At 37.7% G+C, this 16,297-nt stretch overlaps 1 protein-coding gene and 1 pseudogene across 8 annotated transcripts in view; one reads left to right on the forward strand and one right to left on the reverse strand.

Moving 5' to 3' along the window:
• The window catches only part of AFF2 (AF4/FMR2 family member 2), a 445,289-nt gene that overhangs the window by 380,463 nt on the left and 48,529 nt on the right, over positions 1-16,297 (forward strand). The gene's annotated exons all lie outside the window — the stretch shown is intronic.
• On the reverse strand, positions 16,073-16,191 carry LOC118608062 (annotated as a pseudogene).

Genomic DNA, 16,297 nt, shown 5'->3' on the forward strand with positions numbered 1-16,297 from the left:
TCAAAGCATTGCCAAATTGCAATGACCTCCTCGCCATCATCCCAGCAATTGAAACTTGCACACCACCTCAATCCATATTCATTGATTTTTGTTACGCAAATGGAAGCTGATTGGTGGATCTATTTGGGTGACCTCTTAGAATAAAAACCTTGATGTCACAAGGAAAATGTAGCTTATGAATTCTTCCCTGAAACTCTAATTGAAAAGTATACGAAGCATTCATCTGATGCCCTCCTCACTGCTCTGTTTCTTCCCAGATAATTCAAGATTCTTCAACCCTGATACCTAAGGCCTTGTTTTCCCAGTGATTGTGCTTGAGTTTTCTTTTTAATGAATTTTAATCATTGGTTTACCTTTCAGTGCCACTTTGAGTAATGTTAGGATTTTTTTTTTCTTATGGATGCTTGAGATGTAAACTTTTCAATTTATCCAGAGAACTAATAGATCCTGGAAGGAAAATAAATGGGGACCTTGAACATAGACATTTGTTAATAACTACTAATGCTATGGCTAGCAAATTCTTCAGAGACAGGGAGTATGGCTGAGGCATGGTTCAAGGCAGAAAATATGTCTTGGCAGAGATCTCACTGCAGCAAGACCAATAAGCATTGTAATTTTTCTATTTAAATAAATAACTCTATTACCATGGATGATTCTACCATTTCTTTCTTCTCTCCCTTTTTCTCTTTTTTATTATGTTTTTTTTCCTTTCCCTTTTACTCTACGCCTGCCTCCCTCTCTCTTACCCATTTCCTCATAGTCCTCTCTTCTCTCTCCTTTCTCTCTTACTTCCTTACACTCATCTCACCAGGACTCCAACATAACCTTGTTCTCATTGCACTGTCATCTATAATGCAAAAAGGAAGATAACTAAAGGCTGAGCTAGAGCTAAGGGGCCTACAACTAGTCACTTGTATTTGGTTATTATTTCGAGCACTAAACAGTTCAGTCACAGGCAAAGACATACCTTGCATTCCACATTCCAGCCAGATGTTGGCTTCTTTCATGAAAAGTGTTTATAACAAAAGCACTGCCAAACTCCCTACTTTAGTAGACTGAACAAACACTGTTATGCTTTTATGTGTTCACTGTTAAATTGCACTTCATTTGAATGTAACGATATTGGGGAAAGAGTGACTAAGTAGACCAAATTGCCATTTTTCAGGTGGCATTTCCATGTGCTGAAATTATGGGACAAATGCAAAGATGATTAGGGATTCTCCTTGTATTCCAGAACATACGAATGGTATCGAACATCTCCTCAGTGGAAGCTTTGGCTCTGTTTTTCATAAGCTTCCCACTCTGTTCATATACAAGACTGTATCTTAAATATAAACCTATCATCAGGTTTAGCAAATCAATACCATAAGAGTGTGAAATGTTCCTCAGAACTCTCCACAAGGGCATTTCACAGTAAAAGCAATTGAAAAAGAAGCTGCAATGGAATATCTTATGAGATAGCCATTTAGATCACAAAAGGGCCATAAAAGTCACAAGCAGTTTGTGTGAAACAAGGTTCATAATATAACCATACAGGACTTGCTGGGAAGAAAGAGGAAAATTGCAAACCAATTTGTGGTTATAGCTTTTTCTGTCAATTCTATTGGGATTTAAAACTTGTAAAAGGTAGAAACTTCTGCCAGCTTACATTATGTAGAGAGAGCGTGATAACTATAATCATAGCAGCCAAACAAACACCAATTATTTGAAGCCAATAAAGTCTTTATTAACTTCAAAGCAATTAGTGCTTCTTGAGTTTATTTAGCCATAGAATGGGAAGATACCACCCAACATCAATTGTTAGTAACGTATTTTGGAGTCATCCCAGGATGTTTCATTTACATCTTTCGAAAACATTTTTGCAAATGGTAGATGAATAAATGTGAAATAGAGTAGATGAAAGAGTGGGCTTGCTTTTGAGAGCCCATACAGACTTCAAGGTTGCAAGATGGCATGCAGAGGCAGTTTGTGCTTAATATTTCATACTGTCCAACGACCTGCATTGTCCATTGTTTCAGACTCCGCAGACCCAGCCTTCACTGTGAAAGCAATCACAGCAATAATTACTGTCTACGCTGAGTGCCTGCTGGGCATCGCACATTCTAGATGCATCACTTCTAATAAGTTCAGCAACTCTGCAAGGCTTTATTTTCTTCTACAAATGAGAAGACTGAGGCTTAGACAGGCTATTCAGTAGTAATTGAGAACTTTAGTTCCCCCACCTAGGGTCTTGCCAGGATACCAGGCTCTTCCTCCACTTGATGAGTCAGTTGGTAGCCAGAGCCACACACCTTACAGTTTTCTACTTGGAACACCCTTGACATTACTACACTGGCATTTGATCTTCACCTTCTCCCACACTGGAGATGGGGGCTGACAGATCTCCTGGATCTGTACTTTTCTGCTTCACTTATGCTAGCTCTAAATTAATCCCTTTAAACAGTAAGAAAGCTAATTAGATTACAATTGCAAGTCTTTTAGCATGAATCTTTATGATTCACTGTTGATTACAAGCCTATCTACCCAGGTCTTTATTTCTATCTGAGCAATAAAAGTAGTTTCTGGCCTCCCTTCACTTAACGTTTCTCGTAAAGAGCTGCACTCCATTAATGAAGACATATAAAATGAAATTCCGTCTCTGCTGTACCCAATCTGATTTCTTCAAACAAATGAAAAGTAATACTGCCTCTTTTAATATCATTAGAAAACTCGACATTTCATAATTTTCTTTGGCTGTAGTGTAGCTGAGGCACAAGTCTTGGTATTTTCGCACCACTTGTGATTCGCTGACGTACTTTCTTCAAATGGCAAAACAGATTCCACTGGGCCCCCTTGTCATCTGTCTCCATCTAAAGCAGCCTTTCTGAGACGAGATGGAAATGTCTGCTTCTATATTTCGCAGAATCCCCAGTTATCCTAAAGTTCCATGCCCGAAGGGTGCTTCTGCAGATGGCTCACTGGTTTTCATTTAGCTGGAGGCCAGCCCAGAGCTGGAGCCCAGTAGGTGTTATCTGTGTTTCTCACCTACAAAACCAAATATGGAAAGAAACCCAGATTCATGGGTAGTCCAGAAGAATTCTGGAAGTTCCCATCCAGGGCTCACAGCCAGCTTCTGACAGGCCCTACAACATGAATCGCCCAAGTATATAAAGTGGGTAGGCATCCACTGCATGGAACACTTCAAGGTAAAAAGTCAGCACACTCTGCCTAGCAGTGCCATGTGGCATCATCGCTTCAAGCAGAGCTGTGACATGAGAAGCCAGGTGTCAGATAGACCTGGGCTATCCTGACACTGCTGTGTACTAACTCCATGGCCTTGAACTTGTCTAGTTTCCTTCAGAGGCATCAGTTCCTTTATTGGTAACTGGGGATAATAATCTCTGCACTAGCTCCCTCACAACGTTACTTCAAGGAACAAGAGAATGTTCTTTGTCTGAATGATGTATAAACTATAAGAAGCCATAAAATAGCATGAGATTAAGTCTACGGCCATGCCACCCTGAACAGGCCAGATCCTGTCTGATCTCAGAAGCTAAGCAGGGTCAGATCTGGTTAGTACTTGGATGGAAAAACACCTAGGAAGACCAGGTACTGTAGGTGTAAAAGAATTAAAAACAAATAAAATTTAAAAAATAAGGGATTGTAAACTGACAAGGTTCTTGCAATCTGTGAGGTCAACCAAAGGTTGCATCACCTAAAAAAAAAAGAGGACTATTCTCATCCTATGTTGGCCAAAGGGGTGGATGAAATATCAGGTCTCACCATGGCCCGGCCTTCAATAGACTTTAGAGAGTGTCCTGTGGGTCATCTGGAAAAGCTTTCACCTTGAACCACATCAATAACTCTCAGCAAAGGGAGAACAAAAGCAAAAGTGGAGGCCCTGGTGGGGGTTGGTGTCACACAAGGCACTTGCTCTTTCTAACTTTTGAATTTCAATTTTCTTGGTCCCAAACAATGTACATACATGAAAAATAAAGCAAGGACTCTTTGAAGCCTCTGGCTAGTGGAACTGCATAAATGTCTATCATTTCTCTAATCACTTACCTGTCACTGATGGTGTTTTAAAAAAAAACAGTGCACCTGGTCCCATGGCCACTAAGGCAGTGCTATTTTGGTAGCTGCTGACTTCATATAGGGACTCGGGATGAGTGATATTTTTGAAATCTCAAATGCCTCTTAGTAGTGAGTTTCATTCATTTCATCAAAGACTGCATATATTTTACAAGTGATTGTGCTAATGTGGGCATTTAAGAATTCATATGCAAGTCATATTTGTGATTTGCATTCTCGACACTGAGTTATTTCACAGTATCGGCCTGTTGCAGTGCATTGATATTTTAAATAATATCTCTGCTTCTTAGAGTACAAAGGAAAAAATGTGAATTTTTTAATAGACATTACAACCCATTTATCAGAGTGGCATAGTTATAAATAGTACTTGTCCAATTAATCGGTAACCTTAGTTATTACATAAACACAAATCACACCAAGCCAGTATCTCCTAATTTGCATGTCTCGCACAACTTTTATCATCTATAATGACTGATGTTGTTGAAATACATTTACTAATGTGACTTAGAAAGACAAAGGGAAATGATCTTGTTTCCCCTTGTGATTGTTAGTAAGAAGGCTGAGATGCATGTTTTTTATCCTGCTATAAGTATTGTGTCCCACTTGGAGTGGGGGTGGGATCTTCCCTCTGAAAGGGTGTCAGAAGTAAAGTCTTTTGACCAGTTGAGTGCTGGAGGACTGGCTCAGAACACCGTTATGGGAAGGATCCAGTCCAAAAGAAAAGGAGTGGCGATTACAGTGTGTTCATCCTTAAACCCAACCATCTGTGTCGTTGGTTTGCTATTTACATGTAACTTGGACTTTATTTCTACCTTTTTTTGCTGCTATCACTGATTTGGGAAAACATGACTTAGGCCAATGTCAGCCTCAATATGGCAAACATGTCGTAGACTCCACTGGGAGCCAAGAGACTAGCGCTTTCCCATCAAATCTGTGTCCAACTCAGCATGTCCCTCCCCTCTGTAGGTCCCAGTCTATTCTGCAGTAGAGTAAGAGTGATGGATGAGACATTCTCCAAGTCCAACTCTCAAAAACACTACATGGATTGTTGTCATTTTGGATATGCTTCCAAGGGTGACTCATATGGGAACTTAAGGTACCCATAATTTGAAATTGGTTATGACCCGAGACCCCTTAATCTCCCAAGAATTTTATAGATTAGAAACCAGTGAGAACTGCTCTTGGTTCCTTGGAGATTCACAAAAAGCCTGTCGAGAGGCAACTGCTCTTCTCTGGGTTTGGAAAGAATGAGCCATGCAGGCATCTACCACTCTCTTTGTTGTTCCCTTCTGCATATTAGGAAGAGCTCTGGATTCAGACTGACCTAGAGTTGACTACTAGCTCTTCCAATTATTAGCTGTGTGATCTTAAGCAAGTTTGCTTAACCAACCCAAGCCTCAGGGTCTGGGAAACTGGATCCAGCTATATACACTCTAAGGAGCCTTCCTTGCTACCTCGCAATGTCAAACTCATAGACTACCTCTCTGCAGTTGGGTTCACCTGGTTTCAGCACTGTTTCCATCTGTTCAGAGAATTATTGTGAGGTAATCAAGGTAACTTGTCTCAGGTACTCAGCCCCTGGCACAGAGTAGTTGCTCAATAAACAGGCACTCTTATCCCTGTTATTGTTAGCAGTTTCCTTTGTCAGTTTTTGAATCCGCCAACCTTACCTAATTCATGAAATGCACACTTTTACATTTATTTACATTTATTCATGCATTCATGCATCAAATGTTTATAGAATACCCACTAGATGTCAGGTACTATTCTAGGAGATAGAGAAACAAAATAGTCTGAAGCTGTGCCCTACCGGAGTTTATATTCTATCAGGTGGACACAGATAATAAATGACATAAATATATAGAGATAAAACAGATAATAAATGACATAAATATATAGAGATAAAATACGTTAGAAGTTGACAAGTGCCATGAAAAAAAATCAGGGGACAATGCTAGAGAGGGATGGAGTGGAGTTGCATTTTTATTTTTTTTTGTATTATTATTATTTTTTTGCAGTTGCATTTTTAAATAAGGTGGCTGGGGAAGGCCTCACTTAGAGCTAGTGTCTGAGTAAATACCTAAAGGAAATGAGGGAATGAGTTTGCAGAGATTTGGGGGAAGATCATTCCAAGAAGAGGACTCGCACATGAAAAGACTCTGAGACAGGCTGGAACCTTGTGTGTCTAGAAACAGTAAAGAAGATAGTTCAATTAAAGGAGAACAAGGGTGAGAATGTTAGGAGAGGAGGTCGTACCATTGTATGAGAGGTGATAGGCCATTGGAAAGCCTCTAAATCGAAAGTCACTGGAGGATTGTGAGTAGACAAGAGACCTGACCAGATTTATGTCATGTTAGGATCACACTGTGGTTATTGAGACTATGAGAGTCAGAAGTGGAAGCAGAGAGAACAATAAGTAGATTATTGCCATAACCCAGGTGAGAATGATAGGGGCTTGGACCAGGGTGGCAAAGTTGGTGAAGAGTGAATGGATTAGATATATTTGAGGGGAGAACAGATAAGATTTGCTCATGGTTTGATTGAATGGTGATATGAAAAAATTATAGAAGTCAAGAATGATTCCAGGATTTTTTTAGCCTGTGATTCTAAGACTTTTAGCCTGAACACTTGGAAAAATACTATTACTATTAACTCCATAATTTATTACAGTCATTATTTAACAGTGTGATAATAATGTAGAAATATTTGAATAATTTTTCCAATACTTTGACTGGGAGAATGTTAGTTGCTCATTAGCTTTCTAATACTAATATTGAAGAGGAAATACATAAGGACATTTCTCTTAAGCCGCTGGCTCCCAAGTTTGGACATCCATCAAAATCACCTATGAAGTCTCTTAAGAAATCTAGATATGAGGTCACTTACAGACCTGTGGAATCAGACTCTCTGCTTTAAGCACATACACATGTATAAAACCACACACACCATTTTGTCACCATTATGTTTTTAGACCATGGAATCAGTCAAATTCTGGCTTGTGGCTGATCACGAACCAGCCCTCAAAACAAAATAGCTGGTTGTTTTAAACAAAATGATTTCCATCTCTGGGTTGTCAATTTTCAGCAGCTCCTGTCTACCACCAAAGCAAAATGGCCACAGCCAGTGGGATCAAGATGAGTGTTTAGGAGATTGCTTTACTCACAGGAAGTTTGCTGAACCTCAGTTCCCCTTCTGACAATTCAAGAAATGGATTAAAAATCCCCAAGATCCTCTGCAACTGTACCATATAATAACTCTGCTCTGTTTTTATAAAATTGTTACTGAAAGGCCATTTGCCTCTTAAAACTGGGTATTTCAAAACCAGAAACCAAAATGACAGTGATGAATATTTTATTTAAACTACATATTTGAGTTAATCCCAAGTTAATTCAATATAGCATAGTAGCAAAGCATCACAAACTTGAAATCAGAAACACCATTCAAATCTTGACACAAGTTGCTTCACTTCTCTAAACCTCAGTTTTCTTACCTGTCAAATGAGGATAATAATACTATGTGCACCATGGAGCTGCTGTGAGGATTAAGTGAGATTTCATGAAAAATGGTTGTCATAGGACCAGTCACACAGTATGAACCTAAAAATTAGTAGCTATCATCATCATCATCATTGCTAACTTAAGCATAATTAGTAAACAGTATGCCTTTTCAATTGTTATTAGAGAAGGCTACAGATAATTTTATGAAAACATATTTAAAGATTTTAGTACTTTCCTACAGTAGTTCTGTCTAAAAATGCACATGTGGACAGGTGATTGGCTGAAATAGAGCTGAACTTTGCAAAGTGCGTTCTGGCAAAACAAACAGAAAAACAACAAAAAGTGGAAGTGTTTCTTCCTAGCCACTTACTGGCTGTGTCCGTGGACAAGCCATGACACATACTGAGAACCTGGTAGAACTAAATAGTATTAGTATTATGGTTATTATATTACATGTCAGTGGTAATGGTGTAAAAGAAGATTTAGTGATAAGAGACTGTTGGATAAAAGAAGATGTGCATCACATCCTATATCTTGTGCAGGTCTTATATTCAGGCATCTAACTCAGGAGAGGAACCTAACCTATTTTAAAATTAAATGTACATGAAACTTTCTTGGTAGGCTTCACAATAGGCTAACAAAGAGCTTAGTTTTTTTGTCATTTGAAAACATTGACTAGGAACCTGTGCGTTCTTAAAAAAGTCTAAGTCCAAATTTCATATTCTTGCCGTTCTCCTCTATCTCAAGATCTCATTTTCAGAGGTAATGCTTTTAGTGCTCTCTGCTCTCCAGGACAAGTCCATGTATCACCCCATACTAGCCTTCCCACAGCTCTCTTAGCAGACTCCGTCCCGCCCCCCACCAAAAAAAATCTCCGTGATCTTTCTTCCAGACAACATGCCTCCTCCTAGAGGCTGGAGAGGATGTGAGAACTTTGTGTCAACCCATAGCCCCAGCTCTGTCCCTGCCATGTAATCAGAAGTGTGCCTGCAATTTGAGTGTTTCACAATAATTGCCATGTTTTCAATAAGAATGATAAAAAAGCAGATATAAAAGCAAATATCAAGGCCTCTGGCTGACAAAAGCAGATTTCAGAGAGAAATGTGAAAATAGCAACTTGCTTCGGCAATAAAGAGAGTATATTTTATACTCTGGGTTTTTTTTCCATTTTGTAAAATCACGACTTTCTAGTAAATGACATCCCAGAAGATATTTATCAAAGCAGGAAAGCTGCGGAAGGAACACCTTGCATCGCTTTAATATTTTGCCTTTTCTTTTGACATTTTCTTGCCTGGAGATCTAATTCCATTAAATATGTACATTTTTTTCTTTGGCTGGAAGTCTTCTTCATGTATCTTTCAGATAAATCTTAAAAGTACATAAGGTCTGTAGGGCACCTTTTTTTAAGTGCAAATGAGACACAGTAGAATATTGTCTATGAGGTTTTCCAAGTAATTTATATTCCTGCAGAGCTTTACCTTGCACTCTCTGTGATAACGATAAGGGAAAAGATAAGATTCCAGTGAACCTTCTGCGGAGTACTGTCAAACCACATTAGTCATATTTAATATCTGACGTACAGGAACTTACTTGGGCTGATCGCTACTTTGATTGGCTTTATTAAGCATTGTCATGACTATAACTTTTGCCTGATGGACAAGGTAAATAGACGTGTAATAAAGTGTCAAGTTAGCAGTGCACTGGGTAATATTCCATTATGCCTTCGTACATGGATGTGAGTTGACTCCTCTGCTTTACCATTACACTTCTTTAGGACCTCAGAGTATAAGTGTCTGTTAAACTAGAAGAATTACATTCTGTAAACACTGTGGGTGGGTTGGGATGTGTCCAAGTAGACTTTTCAAGCCTAAAACCTTCCATACATAATTTCTTCTATTTTTCATTCCCTACATCTTCTACTATTTCCTGTAGTCATTATGGGTAGACGGGGGTGGTGGCTGAAGTGGGCGGGGGTCCCAGAGTTGGAGCTGGATGTAGGGGAACCCACATTTGTTTGCTATGCAACAGAACTACTTCTCCATTACTCCATATTTTCTAGGTGTTATCTTTACAGCAGACCTCAATAAAACAAGAAAAAATGCAAAGTCACTGAATAATTAAAGTTAGTCGTAACACCAAGAAACTACTTCAGGGCTTAGGTGTTCAGCTTGGCGTGTGACATTACTCAGAAGCTGAGGATTGTGGTGCAGGCTCCAGCCTCTTCAGGCAAGCCAGCTCAATTGATGGCTTCTGGCCCATGGCCATATGGGACGAGAGAAGAGACTACAGTTAAGAGTAGTTTTTCCTTTGCATTCTGAAAGCAGGAATGTGATAAAAGGTTCTTGGTTTTCACATGACCCATATGAAGACAATGAGACTGAGAGCAGATCTTAAGAGTTCTTACCACATGCTCTGTGTCTTCTCTTGTCATTGGATAATTGCCATAGCCTGACTCAACTAATTTTCCTATCACCAAAGACAAGGATGTGTCGAAGTCACTGCATGGTAGAAAAGATGGTAGGAATGAGGGGAGAGCACAAAATCTGTTGCTTTTGCAAAATTGTCATCGAAAGGATAGCCAGAACATAAATGATACTGTTTTGGATTCAAAAGGGTAAGCAGGTGTCTTTGAAGTCCCAAATGAGCTATGTACAAGCTTGTACAAACAAGTGCAGAATCAGGCCTGTTTGTTATTCACACAAACAGAGTTTAAACCATCTGAATTCCACAGTTCCCAGAATTCAGATGGTGCACAATGGTCCATAATGAGCAGCACCTGTGCTTACCTCAATTACCAGACAGTTTTGAACAACAGCAGAAAGGGCTTACTAGATTTTTTTTCAATAATAGATTTAGTTATGTCTTTCATAATTGGATTCAAAAGCTCAAAATTTCATTTTGCAACTTGTTCATAAAATTTGTATGAAAAAGTCTGGCATTTATTCAAAAGAAATAGTCTATGAAGGAAAAATTGCAAAACAGCCAACTGCTGGTAACTAAGCAGCCAAATTATAGTCCAAGCACTTGGCAAATACACCATCTTTTTATTATTTCAGTAATTGAATTTCTGTTAAAGCATGGAGCATAATTTAACATGAGGAATTTATTTATAATACAATAGCATTTCAGTAATAAATGCATTATTATTGTCACTTTTAATGGAGTCTTATGTATTCCCTCTGAGACTGTGTGGCAGACTTTGAGACAGCCACTGCACCAGTGTTGTTTGTAGACAATTGAATTAATGGGAGACAGGGTCATTAACTCGACCTGAATACCTCTGATTGCTTCTGTAAATAAGGTTAGAGAGCAAATGGCTAATCTTAGTTGTCATTATAGATTCCTCTTACATTTTCACACTGCCTTGTATATTAAGATCATTTTGCTAAGCAGCTTTTTAGACTCTTCTCATATTTACAGTATTGTCTTGCGTGGCGTATAACCATAATTGTATCAGACTTATATTACATTCTCCATATCTTTATAAAACGTGATACTGGAAAAGAACCTGTGTTGAAATCAACTCATAAAAACCATCAGACCAGTAAATGAATAAACCACAATGTATAAACCATCATATTAAATGGAAGTAAAATCACAGAGCAAAAGTTGCTTTGGTCTCTTCTTGCAGATCTGTGTACCATTTGGAAACACAATTAACACAAGATGGGCTCCCAAAGATATCATCTCTAAAGAAAAAGCACAGCAAGGGAAGCAGTGATTAAAATCTCTTTATGTTTCAGTTGATGCTGTGCCCTTTCTTGCCCCCTTCTGTAACAATATTAATAACATGCAAATTACAGGACGTTGGGTTCTTTCTCCTTGCTCATTATAGAATGGAGTTAACTGAGAACCGTTAGAAATGTAGATATTAAACTTTGAAATATTTGATTTGTAATGTTATTTTTCATAGCATTAGCCTGTTATAGGCATATAAGATTATTTAGAGGAGGATTGGGGACAAAATTCTCCCATTATAATGACTCAAATAATTCAAAAGGGCATAGACTGAAAACATTTCTAAAAATGGACTTTCTCATGTCGTTTTTAAATACAATTCTGAAATAAAAGACCATTAATAATGGACAGTATTTTGTTGAATAATAAGACTTACAAGTAAGATACCAAAATGAGACAGAGGAGGAAGAAGAGGGGGAAGAGAAAGAGGAAAGAAAAGTAATTCTATGCCTTGTTATTTTTCTGGACAAGATAAAAATTTATTGAAAATATCCAGGAGAGCATCAATATTAGGTATATATTAGATCATCTATACTACTTGAAGAGTAGGTCAATTCTATATAAACCATAGTTCCAACATCAGGAACTTATTATCATCCTACCCCCAACTGGAAGCCTATTAGTTTTTTTTCTCCAGCTTTATCGAGGTATGATTGACAAATAAAAATTGCATATATTCAAGGTGTACAACGTGATGTTTTGATATACATAAATATTGTGAAATGATTACCACAATCAAGCTAATTAACACTTTCATCTCCTCACACGATTACTTTATCTTTTTGGTGGCAAAAACACTTGAGGTCAACTCTCTCAGCAAATTTCAAATATACAATTCATCATCACTAATTCTAGTCACCATGCTGTATATGGATCTTCAGAACTTATTCATATTATAACTGAAAGGTTGTACCCTTTAACCAACATCTCCCCCTTTGCCCCATTCCCCAGCCCCTGGCAACCACTGTTCTACTCTTTGCTTCTATGAGTTGGATTTTTTTTTAAAGATGACACAGATAGGTGAGAACATGCAGTATTTTTTTTGCGTCTGGTTTATTTCACTTAACATAATGTCCTCCAGGCTCATCCATGTTGTTGCAAATAGCAGAATTTCCTTCTTTTTCAAGGCTGAGTAATATTCCATTATATGTATATACACACACGCACATCACATCACATCACTTTTTTTTATTCATTCATCTATTGACGAATACGTAGGTTTTTCCCATATATTAGAAGTCTATCAGTTTCCATGAGTTTCATGGTTATCTGAAAGAGTTCCCATTTCCTTTGTATATTTAATGAATCATATCTGACAGATAGAAAAATAACCAGTACTTCAGTTCTTTCAGACTTTTTGCCTTTACATGTCCTTATTTGTAAAACTAACCTTTGTGTGTGTGATGAGAACTTGAGTAACATTTGACTCTCATATATGTGAATGTAAATTTGTATATTCTATTAAAATATGGCTAGAAGAACCCAAATGGGGTTAATATAAACATTTGCTGGCCATAATATCTTCTTTATTAAATGATTAATGGCCAACATGTACTACAGAAATCAACATTTCTGTCCTTAGTCAGCTAATATCAATAGTATTTTTAAATTAATATTATGCATCTCACTTGAATGATTATGCTTCTCCCAATACTGTTTTATTTCTTAACCATTTTAATTGATGCTGAAATTATTCTACTTCTCTTGGTATTAGCCATCTTGGATTTTATCCAATAGATGTATATACACTCACATACATACTCATTCAATGCACACACACACACACTCAAACATGGGCACACACACATTCTCTCTCCAACACCTTGAATTTAGGCATAGTTTCCTGAAATACATATTGAAATATAAATATAGCCAAAAGGCACATTTTAATACATAACTTTTCTGGAAAATATTTTTTCCACCAATTTTTTTGCCCATTTCCAACTGTCAGAGTGATGTACCAGGGTCTCGTCCTTATGAAGCTAGAGCAGTGTAGGCTCCCGGAAACTGCAATGGAATTTGAGATATTGATACCAGCAGGCTAGAAAACATACATCTCAGTTTAAAAAGTACATATCTTATGTGATTTGCAAGTGAGCATATTTTTTTTTTCTTTTTTTGGACATTTAACATCTGTTCCCAGCCCCAAGTTATGAATGTCTTGTCTTCATTGTAATCCCTGAGATGTACATGTGTTTGGGCTTAGCTGGTAGGGACCCTATATAATTGCGACTTGCTATTGATATATCTCTCAGGACATGCAGATTCCCAGGTTTTTCTGATGTCCACAAGAGTAATTTGCTTAACATCAGAAGGCATTTTTAATTGTCTATTTTGAAACCCTTTTAAATCTAAATTCTACCTACTTTAGAATTGCTAAATTCCCCTAACTCTCTGCTTGACAATTCCTCCACATGACAAATTATTCTTAGTGACAAAACCAAACACCCTGACCTTATTACTGTTAGCCTGTTTGTCGTTATCAAAGATTCTTCTAACTCTTGGAGAAATGCCTAAGTTTGTTTCCATTTCTTTTTATGTCAGCTTTTAAGTGGCTCTGGATTCATTTGTAATATGGGGTTGCCACTCTTGTTGCTATTGATCTAAATTCGAGTGTAAGCTCTGCCATTCCATATACATGAGTCAACGTTGAAAAAGTTGCTGCCTGTACTTAGCTATCTAATTACTGGTGGCCATGATCAGACTTTTCCTCTTGACATCAAAAACAAGTTGGGTGCAAGATCAAATGAGCTCCCCAAGTATGAGGAAGGTGTGGTCCCCTCTTCTCTCATTTGCACTTGACCTCCTTTAATTTAGCATTGATGAAAAGGGAAACTATTAGCTGGAAAGTACAATTTTCAGGCAGATAGCATTACAGGATTAAAGAGCCAGTTTTTCCTTTGCTGTCATTCAAAATAACTGGAGTAGGAAATTCTGTTTAAAATTGCTGGGCTTTTTTGACTTAGAGAGCTTCTGTATAGAAGATTTAAGATGTCAGTTTTAAATATGACATTGATAGTCTTAGACAAAGAATGGGAGTGAATTCTTGTAGAAACTGTCATTTTTTTCCTGCCTGTTTATTAATGGTTTTTGTGATTTATAGTAAATGCTGGGGAGGATTTTCAGGCCCATTTATCATGGGAAGGGAACACCTTCTTGTTCTTAATGTGAGTGTGTCATAATTAGCAATGCATGTGGACTAGGAGATTTAGTTCTATCTTCTGTGAAAGTCCTTCAACCTCATATTTAATCCCAAATTGATTGAATATTTTTTCTTCCATGAAGAAATTAATTATGCCACTAGAAAAAATTATCAACTAGGAAGGGAGTTAATATCAGGCACGATGTAGACTGGTCTGGTTAATGTATCAAAATGATATGACGAGGGTAGATCACATTTTACACAAATTGCATAATGGAATCATCATTTTAATTAAAAATAGGAAGGTTTGTGTATATATGGCATTCATTCTGAATAAGAGCCACACCATTTATTACTTATGTGAATGCATGTACATGACTCATCAATGACTGTTACTCTAAATACCAATTACATTAAAATGTCCATTCAAAGAAGTTGTGTTTTGTCAATGGAACTGAAACTGAACAAAGGGCAATATGAAGGGTCAGTATCCATACAACCATTTGAAAGGTTATAAATCCATCATCAGCCAACCTATTTGCTTAACTATTTTCGTCAAATTAACTTATGATTCAGGTTGTTTTGTTGTTGTGTGTGCTGGCCTAAGTACTGACTTCTGTTGAGGGCCAACAATACATAGACTTTTCATAGTTATGTATTATTCGTTACCAGGTGACCTTGTTTTTGCTGATTTTCTATTCATTATGAGGCCATTTGGAGTATTTCTTCATAACAAGAAAATTATATATGAGTTACCATTCTGGTCACCTGAAGATACACAAAATGATTGTACAGTCTGGCCCCTGTCATCAAGGAATGTACAATTTAGATGGGAAGGCAAAAGGTTAGCACAATGAAATAATTCAAGAATAATTAAGTGATAAACTGTGATGCAACTAGTGAAAAGAAATCAGAACAGGGTGGTATCTGTGAAAATTAAAGTCGCTGGAGAAGACTTCGTATTATTTGAATTTGAGCTTAAAAGATAAATATTTAAGCAAGCAGAAAAGAAGGGGAAAGTGTCATTCTAAACACACACACACAAAACAGGGTAAGCAAAGGTACAGAGGCAATGTGGGAGCAAGGAGAAGACAAAAGTGACAGGTGTGTTGGAAATAGAGGAGAATAAAAACTGGCACTAAGGTAGAGTGATGAAGGAGATAGATCTCTAAAATCTTGTAGAGAAGAGTACATCTGTCTGTGAGGAAGTCATTGTAAATTCTGAATCCAAGAGATCTCTTGTTGCCTGTGGTCACTGGGACCAGGTACAAAAAAAGTCAAAGCTTTTAGTCCAACAGGGAGTGAGGTCAAGGAGGATAAGAAAAGAACATCTGATTTGCAGTGGGGAGTAAGCAGGAGAGGGATTGTTGGGGGGCACACGTTGACCACATCTTTAAGTAGTTTCATGTTGGAGGACTGACAGTGACTGCTTCCTGATAAGGGCACGTGCCCTGGTCCCACTCAGAAAGGTTGTCTGAGCAGCTTCCGCTCCTCACAGCTATGGATATGTCATGTTATTTCCTCTTCCTTGTGCTAGAGTGAGACACTGCAATTTTGCAAGTTGCTATTTTTGCCATTCACTTAGGTAATTTTATTTTTATTTATTTATTTTAATTCTTTTTTATGCCTACAACACCTGGTCTTCCTAGGTGGTTTCCCATCCAAGTACTAACCAGGCCCGACCCTGCTTAGCTTCCAAAATCAGACGAGATTGGGCTTGTTCAGGGTGGCATAGCTGTAGACTCGCTTAGGCATTTTAATGCTCATGTTTATAGTATATTTAAGACATACTTATGAAGACACGTTCGGTAAGGAAACTGTATGAGTATTTATTTAGAAATTATGTATG

Source organism: Rousettus aegyptiacus, unplaced genomic scaffold, assembly GCF_014176215.1.
Source record: "Rousettus aegyptiacus isolate mRouAeg1 unplaced genomic scaffold, mRouAeg1.p scaffold_m13_p_9, whole genome shotgun sequence".
NCBI lineage: Eukaryota > Metazoa > Chordata > Mammalia > Chiroptera > Pteropodidae > Rousettus > Rousettus aegyptiacus.